Source organism: Lathyrus oleraceus, chromosome 5 (genome assembly GCF_024323335.1).
Source record: "Lathyrus oleraceus cultivar Zhongwan6 chromosome 5, CAAS_Psat_ZW6_1.0, whole genome shotgun sequence".
NCBI lineage: Eukaryota > Viridiplantae > Streptophyta > Magnoliopsida > Fabales > Fabaceae > Lathyrus > Lathyrus oleraceus.
The window spans coordinates 57,450,611-57,467,251 of NC_066583.1; positions in this window are offsets into that span (position 1 = coordinate 57,450,611).

The window sequence follows — 16,641 nt, forward strand, 5'->3', positions numbered from 1 at the left end:
CTGAAAAGAGGTAACTGCACAAAAGGAAAAATCTATCCTAATGGCAATGTGAAACCGCGATCTCATCGAGTTCCAACTCGGTTACACCCCATATGTCCTCAGACTCTCCATGCTTTATGCCTTCCGAATGAGACGATTCCGACTGATTCCTACCGGGTATTATCCATGATGCTTTAACCAAAGCGCAAACGATCATGCTAGACGCAGTTGTTCGTTTCAATCCCTCTTTTGCCTGGACCGCCCTTTCGGGTTTTCAGTCCACCGGGATACCCTTTTTTGCCCAAGTCGCCTTTTCAGGTTTTCGACTTGCCGGGTGTACATTTTTCTTTTAGATCCCTAATTTTTGCCCGAACCTTTTTCTTTCTGTTTTTCGGTTCGCCGGGATGCCCTTTTTTGCCTGGACTATTTTATTCTTTTCGTCCAGCGGGTCAACTTACACGAAGTATTTTTTAACTGCGTCCGCATTCACAGGGGATGGAAAATCCTCGCCATCCATGGTCGTTAACAACAAGGCTCCATCAGAGAAAACCTTCTTGACCACGAACGGACCTTCATAATTCGGTGTCTACTTGCCCCTTCTATCGTTTTGAGGAGGAAGGATCCTTTTCAGCACCGTATCACCCATGTGATACACCCGAGGTCGTACTTTCTCGTCAAAAGCACGCTTCATCCTCTGCTGATATAACTGTCCATGACAGATGGCTGCCAGCCTCTTTTCCTCTATCAAGCTCTCCGATTGAGAAAGGCGCGTGCCCCAGCAGGCGTATGTACCGAAGTTCAATGCCCAGGATACAAGCTTCATACTCCATCACACCATCGGTGCATTCAGACGTTATCCGGGCAACAAAATCTTATTCTCCTTATCCTCCCCATCAGACATCATAATCCGTTCGGATTCAGGGTCAGGCCCCTCCTCCGGGATCGGTTACTCTCAATCTTTCGATCAGAGCACCTCAAGATGTCCTCATCAGGGAATTCAAACCTCATCAGTTGATAATCCTCAATGGGTTGCGGAGCGATGTAATCAGACAACACACCCCTTGATTGCTTTCTGAGAGCATCACAAATCAGTCAACATTCTTTTTCACTCTCACAACCCGTCCGGTCGATGCTGGATTCTCAAACCCCATACTTGATCGGATCCATCTCGGAAATCCACAAAGTGGTATGAATCAGCATACTGTCTCAGTCGGCGAGCAGCCTATGCCAAAGTACATCAAGTTTTCTCGAACAGTGAATGTATTGTTTCACAGTCGGTAAACTTTTTGCTAAGGTAAATTGCATGCTCTTTTCGACAAGACACGTCATGCTGACCCAATTCACCTTGTAGACCCCTCGAAGGCCGTCAAGTACAGATTAACACTTGCTCCTTCCATAAGAGGTATCAGAATCAGAGGTTCCTGCAACTTATCCTTTTCAATGCCCCTTGGCAATCATTATTTCACCTGACCGTTTGATCTTTTTTTTTCAACATCTTGAATATAGGTTCGCACGTGGCTGTTAGATGAGATGTGAACCATGACAGGTAGTTCAATCTTCCTAAGAAACCACGAACCTCTTTTTTCGATTCTCGGTTCAGGCATTTGTTTTTTTTGTTTTTTTTTTTTTTTTTTTTTTTTTTAAAGCAGGAGCAACCTCGATTCCTCTCTTATAATGACCCCCCAACATCTTACCGGATCGCACTCTGATAGTGCACTCATTCTAATTCAACCTCAGTCTGAATTATCTCCACTGGTCAAACGACTTGCCCCCAGTCTACCAGATGCCCCTCTTCTGACTGGGACTTTGCTATCATGTCATAGCATCTGATTCCATGATGAATCATATCATGAAACAAAGTCACCCTGATACGCGGCATCAGCGCCCTGCTTCTCAAGAGGACAGTCTTCTCTCCGTGGTAGCTTGTGAGCAACGATATCGGTGTTCGACCCTGGCGTATCCTGACACGACCAAGCGAAAATATCCACATGCTCTTTTAACAGGGCTACCATTCTGCTTTCGATTTGCCCCTGAAACGGCTCCAATTTTTCCTATTTCCTTCCTGACCTCGGTGCTCGGAATAACGATCTTAAATCGCCCCTCGTGCGGCTGAATCACCTTCTCCTCTTGTTTCAACAACCTAGCTAATTCCAGCAGATCACAATCTTCTTCGTCTTCTTCTTTGACATGAAAGATCGGTTTGTCGAAGTCATATGAGGTGTAACCAAATCGTTATCAACGAGATCCGGAGCATTATTTTTGAAGTTGGGATGAGACAAATCAAAAAGGAAAAATGAAAATAAACATTGCCATTTTTATTTGTTTTTAAACTGCAAAAATAAATGAAAAACAAGGAACACCGCTTTTTGACTGAAAAACATCCATTTATTAATGATGCAGAAATGCAAATTTAAACATGAGGTGACCCTTACAATGGACCATTACGTGTCGGGCAACACGTATGGCTTTCATGCATATAAACTGAAAACAAGAAATCATTACTCTTCCGGACGAGTGTCAGTGATGATCTTGTTTAGGCCTTCCAACTTCCTGGTACGCACGATTTTATCCATTGATCAATCTCCCAGTCACTGTCAGTTTCTTTACCCACTGTACAGGCGTGATCTGAATCTAGCATTCCGGCACTGACAAAGGTGAACGACGGACGACGTCCTCTGTTCTGCTCAGACGAGTCTTGACCTGGATGATAACCAATCCCAAACATATCCGCCTTTACCACAATGCCTACGATCTGTCCCCAGCCTGGGATCCCTCCATTTCTCACCACTTCCAATGCCTGCTTGTAAGAAGACACAGACGGTTTTTTCTCTTTTCCAACACCAGTGTCATTTTCCCCCTTGACGGTTTCAGCTGCCAGACCGAGTGCTTTACACCTTGCATCGTCCATTTCTACTTTCATCTTTCTCTGGACCGTTTCCCCAATTACTACACACCCCTTTGTAGCGATGGATGCACAACAATCATCAACACGAGGGAAAGCTCCATTTTTCGTCGGGCGTTTTGGGACCACAGACATGGGCATTCTTAACTGATCCTTCTCAGTCACCTCTACCCCTTTCTTGTCCTTCAACATCATTTCCGCTTTTACAGGACCATGCCTTGGCACGGGGTTAACACTATCATCTGCCATCGGTGCAAAGCTGATTGTCTTAGAATCCACCAAGTCCTGGACCACATGCTTAAAAGCTTTGCAATCCTCAACATGATGTCCGGGTGCCCCAGCATGGAACTCACACCTGACATTCTCATCGTAACCGGCAGGCCTCTGATCAGGTTTTAACAGAGTCAACATCCTCGGCTGCACCAATCCAAGATCCTCCAACCTCTTGAACAGAGAGGCGTAAGTCACAGGCGGCTTATTGAAATGACGATCTGTCGTCCTCCTTCTCACTTGGCCCACAACTCTCTGTGTCCTCTGTTGAGGTGGTGATTGTCGCTGTTGTGCAGATGAATCACCAACAGGAATGGCTACGGTGGCAGCATAAGGGTGGTAACGATCCTTACCGCATTCTCTTTTAGTCTGCGCACCACCTGATTCAACCTTCTTCTTGGGCTGACCACTGTCAAGGGATTTCTTCCCCGCAGAGCCAGAGGGATTTGTTACTTCAGATGACGGAGCCTTTTCCTGAACTTTTTCCTTAATCATCCAGCCCTCAATCCTTTCTAATCTCTCGGCCATGGCTTTCTGCCCCAAGGCAAGCCCTTGCACAACCCTGAACAAATCCCTCACCATCTCTTTCAGTTCGAGGATATCTGTGTTGGGAAGATCCATGAGTCTAGGAGTATTGCGCCTGGTGTAATATCTATGAGGTCGGGTTGAGTGCAAAGGGATGACTCTACGAGTGCGAGCAATGATTCCTGCAAAACAGCAAACAGGTTAATATGCATGAATGCAACGTCTATCCATATGAGGAAGATTCTGTCCTTTGATTCTGGTTTCATCGAGACGGATAATATTTCACCGATAACATTTTGACATCCAGATGTCTCTCAACCAGATTCTCAATCCATAATACTCCCCATATGGCCAGACGTGAGTTTGATGCAGATGAATGCAAAATGAGAATGATGTATGAATGCAATGCACTGCCATCCTCCAAGTCATTTGATCATCTGTACTGAATCTGGTCTCTGAACTGATCATAACCATCTGAGGAACAAACAAACACAATTCTGACCCACGGGTTCCGAAATAAACGGAAGACAGATACATCATCATCATCACTGGTCTCTGAGCAGACACACCATCACCATCTGAATCGGCCCGGGGAATCCTGAAATAAACGGATCCCCACTGATAAATATCTCGGCCCGGGGAATCCTGAAATAAACGGATCCCCACTGATGAATCACGGACAACGCTCCGGCGTCTCGGCAATAAATGACCATAAATCCGACTTATAAATAGGACCCACGGAACAAATAGTCACCATCTGAATCCATCTGATCAAACATCTGACAGAACAACCCTCCCCTCATAGGTAAGTTCTAATCAAGTCATCCTAAGGCGGATAATGGTCTCGACAATCGGGCGGAGATACTCAATGGGTTTGCCCTTTCGGGTGTGCCATTGTAGCTCTCCTGAGATCGTCTAAACCAAAGATCCGGGAAATGATCGGTCACCAGAGTCAATAGCCCAAAAGAGATAACCCAACCAAAGTGGAAAATCCCACTGGAAGAGCACTTCTCAGATGAACCTCGTCCGGCTTGTGGTATGTCACGCCGCAACAATATGCCCAACCGACACATGAGCGACATGAGACCACACTAATCCTAGGTGTACACTCGGGCCTGGGTTTTAGCCCCACTCAGAACACCCACCCCAAACAACAGAACCACCTGCAGAGGACGGCAACAACATGATAGTATGATGCATGCAAGTATTTAATGCAAATATATACACACTGGTTAGAATAATAAATGCAATAAATAACACAACAAGCAACCTAAACCAATCCTAAAACGCTAGGAAGGACTCGCTTAGGGACGATGTGTAACACCCTTCTAAAATACCCCAAATGTTTAATAATAAAACAACAACAATTAAATCATACATATCAGAGTAATCATGCATCTCAAGGGTGTCACATAACAACTTCTTCACAAAAGTCAATATAAAATCAGTCATGCTCAATTTTATTCAACATAAAACTTCTTTAACAATACGCAGCGGATAAAATATTTCAACATCTGTAATTCATCAAAATTAACATTTATTCAACAATTCAAACATCCCGTCCCGATGTTACATCTATCAGAGCATGACCCTCTAACCACACTAGACTTCAAGCACTAGCTTCTATTCGACTCACTGCTCGTTACCTGAAAAATATAGCTGTAAGGGTGAGTTCCTCAATCGATATAACAAATATTATAATTTATCATGTTATGTTAAGTAATTCTACACGTTAATCACCCTAATTATATCATGCATTAGGCAACGGCACAGTCAACTCAATTATCATATTCAAACACAACGTAAAGGCAACTCAATAACAACATAAAATGCAACTCAATGAGACTCGACTCTTCATGCATGTGGTACCATTTGGAGTAAAACTCCCAACTTAAAATCATTGCCAGTTTAGTGGGCATCAAGGCATAAGCCTTCAACTTTCAACTTAAAAATTTGCCAATCCAGGCCAACGTGGTGTGAGCAAAAGCCCCATATTTTTTTTGCCAATCCAGGCCAACGTGGTGTGAGCAAAAGCCCCGACTTAATGCATATGAATGTATATGTCATGTACGACTTGAAAGCTCAACAACATAATAACAACAGCCACATAACAGCTTTTCAACAGAACAACTCATAATCAACTTTGGCTCTTCAGCCTACAACTCAGTAATGCTCAACAAATCAACTTAGAATCAACGTTGGCTCATCGGCCTACAACTTAATAATTTCAACAAGGCAACTAAAAAAATCAACTTTTCAACATTATTGCATCAACATTTCACAACCATAAACCTAATAAATTCATTCCTCACAATTAACTATGATAGGCCAGCTACCACTTGCACTCACAACATAAAATCAACTATTTTCCATTCTGCAAAGACTCTGCTCAACTGGAGGGAGTCGGCGCAAAAGCCTTATGCGTCGACGCATACAGTCGACGCTTAGCTCACTGGTCGGCGCAAAACTACCATGCGTCGACGCATGCAGTCAGCGCAGGCCTCACGGGTCAGCGCACGCCGACCCTATGGTCGACCGCTCGCGCGCAGACTCAGATTTTTCTGAGTTTTCCAGGGTTCCGTTAGCTTACGTTTCACAGGTTTTCCGGCCGTTTCCTCAACTACAACCATCTCTAAACAGAACCATTCGTCCGGTAAATTGGTAGCGCCGATTCAAGTTTTTAATTGGGATTCGTACCCTAGTCTAACATTTTCGACTCACACAACTATCAATTCAATTTACAGTTTTTAACACGGTTTATTCAACGTCAATTTCAGCATATACAGTTCCAATTAGGGTTAAAGTCAACGGCTTCTCACTACCCATGACATGTTATTCTATAATACCCATTAAACGACGATAAACCCCCCTTACCTGAGATAATCCGGCAATTCTCTAAGCTTTAGCTTTTCCGTTCTTCAACCGTGCTTTTCGGCTCTTTGCCCTTTTTCCTCTTCTCTGCAGCTTCTCTGAGTTTCACGTGAAATTTCTTTGTTAAGAATGAAACCCTTTTCTTTATTCCCACTTATATATATATTCCAATTATTATTATTCCAAAATAATAATAATAATAATAATAATAATAATAATAATAATAATCCAATAATCCAATTTATTTAATTAAATTAATAATTATATTATCAACTTAATTAAATAATTCTTTTTTTCTTTATTTGGGGTGTTACACGATGGACCAGCATAGGTCTACATCGCAAGTCCCCAGCAGAGTCGCCAGCTGTCGCATCCTGCGAAAAATCAACCGGCGAGGCTAAAAATAAAAACACACAGAGCCGCCACTGCGCGTTATTTATCCCAAAGTAGGGAAAGGAAACGCTCAGAAAAACCTGGAAAGACATGGTCTCGCGACCAGAGAGAAAGGGTAAGGGAGTCGGTTACGCAAGGGGAAGGTATTAGCACCCCTCACGTCCGTCGTACTCGACGGGATCCACGTCCTAGAATAAAGAAAAGGTTGCTAAACATCACACACACACACGGGGAACGCAGGTGGGGTTAAGAGGAACGAGCTCGATAAGGTATCGCACCTTATGCCTACATATCTTGTCTGGAACAAGAATCAGAGCCACTGTAGTTCGGCTTACGCACGCCAAACAACACAAAACATACAAACAAGCAAGGGTGGCAAACATGGAGCCCGACAACCACTGGATGGAATTACGTCAGCATCCGAACCAAAACACGCACAAAACGGCAAACGTGGAGCCCGACTGCCAATCACTGGGCTTACGTCGGCATCCGAACCAAAACACAATCAGATAACAAGTAAACACACGCAAAAAAGAAAAAGGTTGCCCGGAGTGGTCTCGCACGACCACCTGCCTACATACCTTGTCTGGAACAAGGATCAGGGCGATGTAGTTCCCCTTAACAGGGACTAAATTGCTAACCAGAAACCGGGGAAAGACACACGACTAGGGAGCTGAGACTCGAGCCTAATGTTGTCATGCATCGTTCACCTAAGTTCGGTTTTCTATCCTACTTGCATAAACAAGCCTATCCTAACCAGGAAAGAAGCTAGCACACAAGCATACAATCATATATCAACATTAAATGAGAACAGGTATCTCAAACAAGCATGTCAATCAGATATCCACATAACACGCACTATAGCCAAACAAGGGGCTCAATCAATCAGGTTTGACTGCCTAAGCAATCGTCTGTACAGGCTGTGTTTGCTCTTAACCTTGCCATTACGAGGCTAAGGTGAAGCAGATGAAAGGATGAAGTGAGGATCAGACCTCACAGCTCTTATCCCTAACCAGGGAGAGCTGACAAATGAGCATGGGTCCAGAATAGGGGAACCCTTCTATACTCGATGACTCTGACTCAATGTGCACTGCACAGGATCTTGGGCTTTTGATCTCAATGCTACAACCATGTAATGGGAGCAAGGAGAAGACTCACTGAATAGTGGGGGACAGACTGCTTGTCCCTACCTTCCACCAATTGCCTTACTTGAAGGACTTTTCCTGCTTGGGCTTAAAAATAAACATACACAAGCATTGCCTCTTAAGGAGGACTTCAGTCAATTTGCCCAGCCCGGTAACAGCCGGGTCTCCAGACTACATGAAGTAAGAAGGTTATACCTCTATGCAAGTTGCTTAAGCAAAGCAAAGCAAAGCAATAGTTCACAAGGAACTGAGCAACTAAAGTACCTGGAAACAATCAAACTCAGTCAGTACTCAATCAGACAAACCATAAACAATAAACAGTTAACCAGTCAAATTATACAAGCTATTGCACAACACAAGGAAAGCTCAAGGCTTAAGCCCAAGCTTCATAACCTACAAAACCAAGTTATGTTAGTGTACAAACATCAACAACATCAATTAAAATTGATTTGAATCATTCTCCATGTGCATTGCTTTTTAATCCTGAAAAATCAAGCAAATATTAGCAACTAGACCACTAGGCCAAGCCTAGGGTCCAAAAGCAAGAAAAAATTTAAAACAGCAAGGTATTCATCAACCAAACTCAAATTAATGTCAAACAAGAGCAAACACACTTGGTCTCATGTTTATATCATTCATCATGCTCATGTTATGCACAAAACAATCCATATTGGTCCAAATGAAGCATCAAACATGCAAACAGAACTATTGCATTCAAATTCACACCAAAATACATCCAAAAATTCTCAAATTAAATACACCTAAACAGGGGATAATCAAGGTCTACCATGTCAAATTTGAGCTCAATTAGGCAAATGGAACCATGTCAATGAAAATCAACAAAAACAGACACAATTACATGCTTCAATTCACAACATCAATGCATACATCCACATCAAAAATTCATATCTCATTGAAAACAAAAAATAAATGAGTGAGACCAAAACAGGGAGGTCACACAATGTGTCTAGTTCATGCATATCAAATTTCATGATCATACAATACAATATGAGGATTTCCCAATCAATCTACCAACATGTATCACATGAGCTTGCAATTTCAACAACCAGAAATGAAAAATCATGATCAATTAGAAAAGGCAGTGAAAAATTCTACAAAACTTCACCAAGCATCCTAACATGTCAACAATTCACCATGCAAAATTTCATTCAATTCTAACATGTATAGGTCAATCAATTAAATTCCACAAGTTGACATAATGAGGTGTGACACAAATTGTCACACCTATGTTCCAGAATTTGCTGCTCATTGACCAGGTATCAAAAATGCATGAAATTTACATATAAATGAACATCAATGAGTCCACAATCACCACAAAAATTTTCAGCCATTTATTTTATGATATGAGTATTTCATGATCAAATTACAAACATGTATCAAAATGTGACATACATTAGAAAAGCCTATGCCAAATAAAATATTTGCCAAGCACAACTTTGACCAATAGGTCAAAAAAATCCTACACTCATCAACAAAGCCATAGAAAAAATCTCCATATTTTTAGGAATTTTTTACTATTTTTTCTGAATTTTTTTTAAGATGTTAAACAATTTTTAAATAATTAATCAAAACTCAGTGGCATAATGGTAATTAAAAGAAGCGCCGGCGGGAAACACTAAATTCGAAATTTCAAACTGGATTTTGGATCAAACTCAACTTTTCCATCGTCTTCCTCACACATTTTCCAGAATTTCGAAAATCACATGAACATCAAATGTTAACAGAAATGGACGCGGCCATACTCGTTGTAACCGTCTCAACAAGAGGATCACAAATATCATACTATCATGACCTAAAAGTTCCTCAATCTCTCGAATCGACTCACTTAGGGTTTATGTTCTTATCTTCAAATCGCGATTTCTCATGATACAAGCAAGCATTCACAATTCTAATTACATCATTGTAATCTACATCAAACGCACTTTAAAACACATATAAACTCGAAGCATTTCATGAGGTTCGAATTTTCTTCAAACCTGGAATTGCAGTGATCGAATCGGTGTTCTTAGCGCGCCTTTTCCTCAAACAGCAGCAGCACAAGCTCCAGGCAAGGTGATGTGATGCTCAGGTTCCTTCAATTTCGCTCCTACAGCTCGCAATCCGAAATCACCATGGATGAAGGCATTAGCAACAGTCACGATTCAAAGCAATTCCTCCTCCAAATGCTACAAACAGTTCTAGGCAATGATGATGTGAATCCAACGCAACCAAAATCGTGTGGATTGGTGAAGGAATGAAGGAGAAACTTGAGATTGAAGGTTGTTGTGTTCTTGAGCAAAATGGAGAGAATGAGAGGTTTCTAGATCTGTTCTTGGTAATTGTGATTTCTGTTATGATTAGGAAGTGTTTTAGAATTTATATGGATGCTTAATCCTCCACTAATCCACTTAATTAACCAAATTAGCATGTTAAGTGAAATTGGTTATTTTGCAAATAAGGGCAAAAATGTAATTTCCACATGACAGCACATGCCAGCTCAAATTTGGTTCCAACAAGTCCAAAATACCATATGTAATGTGCAGAAACAATTCTCATTTCCATTGGCCATGTATTTTGCAATTTCACCCTTTGATGGCATAATGTCCAATTTCAACCATTGCATTTTTCAAACCAAAACTCAATTTGCAAAGCCTAGCCATGAAATGAGGATTCAAACACATTCTAAATGCCATTCCTGAGGTGTTGGAAAAAGTCCCATCTCAAAATTCCAAATATTTTGACAGTTGGACAATTTTGCCCCTGGTCCAATTCAGTTGTCCAGTTGAAAAGTGACTTTTTGCCTTGGCCATTTTTGGGAAAATCCAATGATGCACCCTCAAAGTACATGTCAAATGGAGTTTGTGCATATAAAGAACTTGCAATTTGGACAAAGTATGTGGTAGTTATGGCCTCCTGATTACGGATCTTTTCTGAAATTCACTGAGCCATATCTCCCCAACCATACATTGGATTTTCAAGTTCTTGGACTTTTTGGAAAGGTGAGAACAAGATCTACAACTTTCATGTTGAACAATTTTTCATTTGAAGCTTCCTTGGACATCTGTTTTTGAGGTTTTAAACTTTCCATTTTTGGAAACTTCAGTTACAAGTCACTTTCTATTTTTGGCAGTTTTTGTCCTGACCTGATTTTCTTCATTCTCAAGCTTTGCAATGTCTTTTAACACTTGTTCCAACATGAATGAAGTGTCTTCAACTCATTTCCACCTCCAAGTCCATCAGATCATGTACAGTTGACCACAGTTGACTTTTCATCTGACAGATGAATCAGGCAATGCATAGATCAAACTGAGCTCCAATCTTCAACTGAAATGGCTCAAGGGTGACACCCTAGCCTCAATAAGCACAATATAATCACAAAATGAACCCCATAACCATCACAGACCTCATCTCCTGATCCAGCCCTGATTGGCCCAATGCAACTGATTAGGGTTGACCAGTGGTCAAAACCCTAATCTCAAGGAATCTTCTTCAATCTTCTGATGACACCCAATCATGATGATGATGATGTATCATTGCAATCAATATGAAGACCAATACCCTTGGAGAATCATAAAACCCTAATCCACAGCCCAATCCTCAGATGGCCCATGATCAGTCAATAAACCCTAGGCTTGCACCTTTGAACTTCCTCATCTTCTGATCAAGACTTGGGAGGATAGCTTGCATAATGTAACCACATGATATGCAACATGAAATGCCTAATGTCCTAAAAATGAAATGTATAATGATAATGCTAGTCCCAAGAGAGGAGGGCAAATTTTGAGGTGTTACACTTGTTCCAACACTGGGATAGTTAGTACGATTATGACCGGGCTGACGACATGAACTACATAATCTAACCATTTTGTTCGCCGTATCCATTTCGATTCAAATATGGGTGCTGTTTGGGTGGTCCATTTTCTTTATTCGCATTATTTCATTATGCTAGAGAATATCCCCATGATATGCAGACCAGTAATCCTGAAAAGATAATTTTGTAAACATTGAAAAGGCTTATGACTTTGTAAATGTCGGATAGTAAGTAGGATGAATCTCGTCGAACCTTTGAACATGCCGCTATGACATGGGAGCAGGGCATAAAAAAGGATTGGAACTTTCTACAGTCGCACCAACCTCTATCTAGTTCCACTCGATAGTGCCCCCTTGGCATGGCTTTATTGTGATCCATGGACTCAGCAACGTATCAACCTTTAGTACGATCAAACATTGTGACCACATGTGTGTTAGCTTTGGCAGCTTCCTCTTTAATGAATATCATTGAAGCATCACTGAACAACTACCCAGATTGTAACACTGAACTCCATTTGGAACGCCTGATCTCAAACAGTGCCCCTAGCCTGAAATAGGTTGCTTGCACTAAAGCGGTTATAGGTAAGTTTTAGATGCCTTTGAAGACAGAGTTCCTTGATTCCACAAGATTTGTTGTCATGTGGTCCCAACATTGACCGTTGTCGTATGCCCTAGTCCATTTCTCCAATGGAATATTGTCGATCCACCTTAGTGCATATGTGTTTGACAATCTGATGCCTTCGTGGTAGTGTTTAAAAGAAGGTTCTATTAATGCATACCTTGCATTGACAACCTTCTTCCGCAATATTTTGTCTTTGATCTCCCTCGTGAAATTTTGAGCGATATGTCTAACATAGTAGACATGCGTCGACAGAGGATACTGCCATCCATTATCAATGTTTTTGTATGCACTGACTATTGAAGGGCGTCGGTCTGAGATGAAACATAAGTTAGGTTGAGGAGAAATGTGCAATCGGAGATTTTTTAGGAAAAAACTCCATCCCCTAGCAGTCTTCCCTTCAACTAGAGCAAACGCGATTGGAAAAATGTTGTTGTTGCCATCTTGTGTCACTGCCATCAGTAGCGTTCTGTTATATTTCTCGTACAACCATGTACCATCAATTTGTATAATAGGTTTACAGAAAGCAAAACCTTTGATGCATGGTTGATACGCCCAGAAGAGTCGGTGGAATATCGCATTACCAATATCACAAGTCTCGTCTGGGGTATACGCCGACAACATTTCCAAATTGACAATAGTCCCTATAGCATATTGTTTAAGAGTCACCAAGTATTTTGGAAGTTGTTTGTATGACTCCTCCCAATTTCCAAACACTTTTTCAAATGCCTTAGTCCTAGCTATCCAAGCCTTCATGTATGATGGAGTATAGTTATATTGTGTTACAATATGCGAGATTATTGTACTCACCTTTAACGAAGGATTGTCGCTAATAACAGACAAAATTTCATCGCATATTAACTGAGAGATGAGTTTGCGATGGTCTTGCATTGGGTTCGTGATTAAGCATGTGTGAACTGGACCCATAGAACCAATCTCCCAAGAATCACTCATCTTCCGGTAAGATGCTGATAACCGGAAGAGACATAGCTCATTTCCACAATAAATCTTATACCTCGTTACATTAGTTCGACCTATAATCAGTTGATAATTCCATGTGATACTTTTTAATGGCTCTGACACAAATTTCTTTTGTGCGAAATTTGTCTCCTTCTTTCAATGATCCTTGAATTTGCACATAAGGATTGTAAAATATATCTGACGAATGTTCATCTGCACCCAAATTCAAGCTTGTCATGTGTTGAGATGGACAATATACATTACTAGCTAGTAATGACTCTTCTTCTTCATCATCATTCACCATTGAATCAACCAATAACTCGGCTTCCTCTTCTTCCTCGTCAACAACATCGACTTTAGCTTGTTTATCATCATCAGTTTCACAAAACACTTGCGACGGATCAATGAACTGAGACATTTGATTTTTGTTGTGTTAATATATATAACTCTATATCATTGTACCCAGATTGTTCATGACTGATAAACATATGGTGAACATCGTCATCATCTCGAATCTTCAACTGATAAAACTTTACTTGGTTGTCTGCAAAGAACACCGGATTTTTGTAGATGATTTTCCCACCTGACTACACTGCAATTTCTTTTCTATTCTTTGTTTCAAATGTGAAAACTTTGATCGTCTATTTATTGTAAATCGAGTTACTTCTTGCGAAAACAAAAACCGAATAAGTGACACTCAAATATTTCACCATTGATCATGTAATGTGGTGATGAAGACATTTTTAAAAAAATATAAGTTTAGTGTTTGATGGTGAGTGAATTAATCACATATTAACATGCAGTTAAGTATGGTAGATGGTGAAGGCAACGCATCCAGAAGACAAGGCAAGTGTATTGATCATGTATCAACTTTTTAAAGAATCTATAGGATTCCATGCAGGATTCCACGCAGAGACAAGACAAGGCAAGCGCCCTTACCAATGACGCCTGCAAGATTCTTCTGCCCTAATAATCCAAGGCATGCGCCTGCATGATTCTCTACAAAGATGTTGTTGCCCTAATAATCCAAGGCATGCGCCCTTATCAATGGCATGTGATCACATGCATAAAGCAACTCATATGCCCTCTTTAATGGTGCCTTCCCATATGCATGAAAAAATAAAAGGCATGTGCCCTTACCACTAGCGCATCCTCACATGCATGAAAAAATAAAAGGCATGCGCCCTTACCAATGGCGCCTACACTTATACATCACATGTTGCAACTTACCAACCTATCTCATCTATAAATATTACAACACTCAACTTATTTATCCAACACTCAACATCTATGCAACACTCAACATCTCTGTCACACTCAACCTCTCTGCAACACTCTACCTCTCTTTCATACTCAACCTCTCTGCAACACTCAACCTCTCTGCAACAATATGTCTCTATTGACTATGCGTGATGAACATCGAGGAACAATCGATAATATTATGGCATTTATATGTTATTACTTAATCCATATTTTTTGTTACGCATTGTTATTCTTATCCTTATTTCGTAACAAAATATCTTTAATATTTATTACTTATTCTTACTTATTTCTTACTTATGTTTTATTAGGACCCAAAGAGATTTCGATGTCGTGTACATGAATATGTATCACACGATCTTTTGATAGAATCAAATATTCGAGGATGCGGTTTTGGTAATCTACTTAACATAGTCTCATACTCAGTTGACTACAAATTTATTCTTGCTTTGTTAGAGAGATGGAGACCCGAGACCCACACATTTCACCTTCCTTTCGGTGAGTATACTGTCACACTTGAGAACGTATACATGTTGTTAGGTCTACGTATCGATGGTAAGGTCGTAAATGGTAGAGTTAACCAAGATAACACTATATGCGATGAATTGTTGGGTGCCCCTTTATGTGAAGATACAACTATGGGAAAGACTTCTGGTCAACCTAGGGGTCAAGGTATTAATTTAAAATATTTTAAACAATATTATTCATGTATAACATTAAACGAAGAATCTACCGAGTATGAAAAGATAATCAAAGTTCAATGTTATATTATGATTCTATTTGGTAACTTTTTATTTCCTGAAAGTACTGGTAATATGGTAAATATTATGTATTTGTCGTTGTTACGAAACATAAATAAGGTAAGCATATATAGTTGGGGTTCAACTGTTTTGTCCCATCTATATAGTTCGTTGTGTAAAAATGCCAAAAAAATACTTGTACGTTTTATTCTTGCGTCTATTTGTTACAAGCATGGGGGTGGTCAAGACTGTCGTCACTCGCCTCGGTCAACGATAAGCCATTCACATTCCCCTATGCAATAAAGTAAGTTTATAATTTTACCTTCTAATATATTAGACTTTATACTACAACGAACTATAACTAATATATTTTCAATATTTTCGATCTAGGTGGTAAAATAAAGAAATATTATCTTGGAAATTTTGTATTGATTTTAATAAAAGTATAGAATTAATTTTTAATTTTTTTTCCAATACAAACTTTCTACAAGTGAGTTTCTTAACTTGTGCCCCTAGGGCACAAGTTAGCATTACGCTTAAAAAATATCAAATTACATATCCTCTAATCATGTCAAATTCTTATACAGTTTATCTGAAGGTCGTATTCGGGTCTTGACCATCAGGTTAACCACGATGATGATGCAGTTTGGATAGCAAAAACACCAATCATATGGTTCACTACTGTGCAGATGCACCAGAGTGACCGTGTGAAACTGCATTTCGACATGCAACAACAAATTTCAGAACCTCTGACGTGTTTGGAAGATTGACATCAACAAAGAATCGATGGTCAATGGGATTATTCCGATTGGAGAGACTTCCCCAAAGAGATGTGTCGTCATTGGAGGAATCGACGTCAACACATCTTAAACGAACCAACCATACATGGTTATAGACCTACTCATCATTATATGGCTTGGTTTAGGTCGGTTACAACACCACAGTTTGTATCTGAGCCAAGGTATTTGATTGATCCACGCCAACGAGCTTCGTCATCATACGCCCAACAAAAAATCCTCGCCCAACAACCAACCTCACACCTTTACCAAACCCAAGAACAATGTCAACCCACCTAAACCCAACGGCCAACCTCACACCATCGTCATACCATCTACACTCAACCACCAAACACCTAACCTCGCAACCGATTCATGTCACACACCCAAA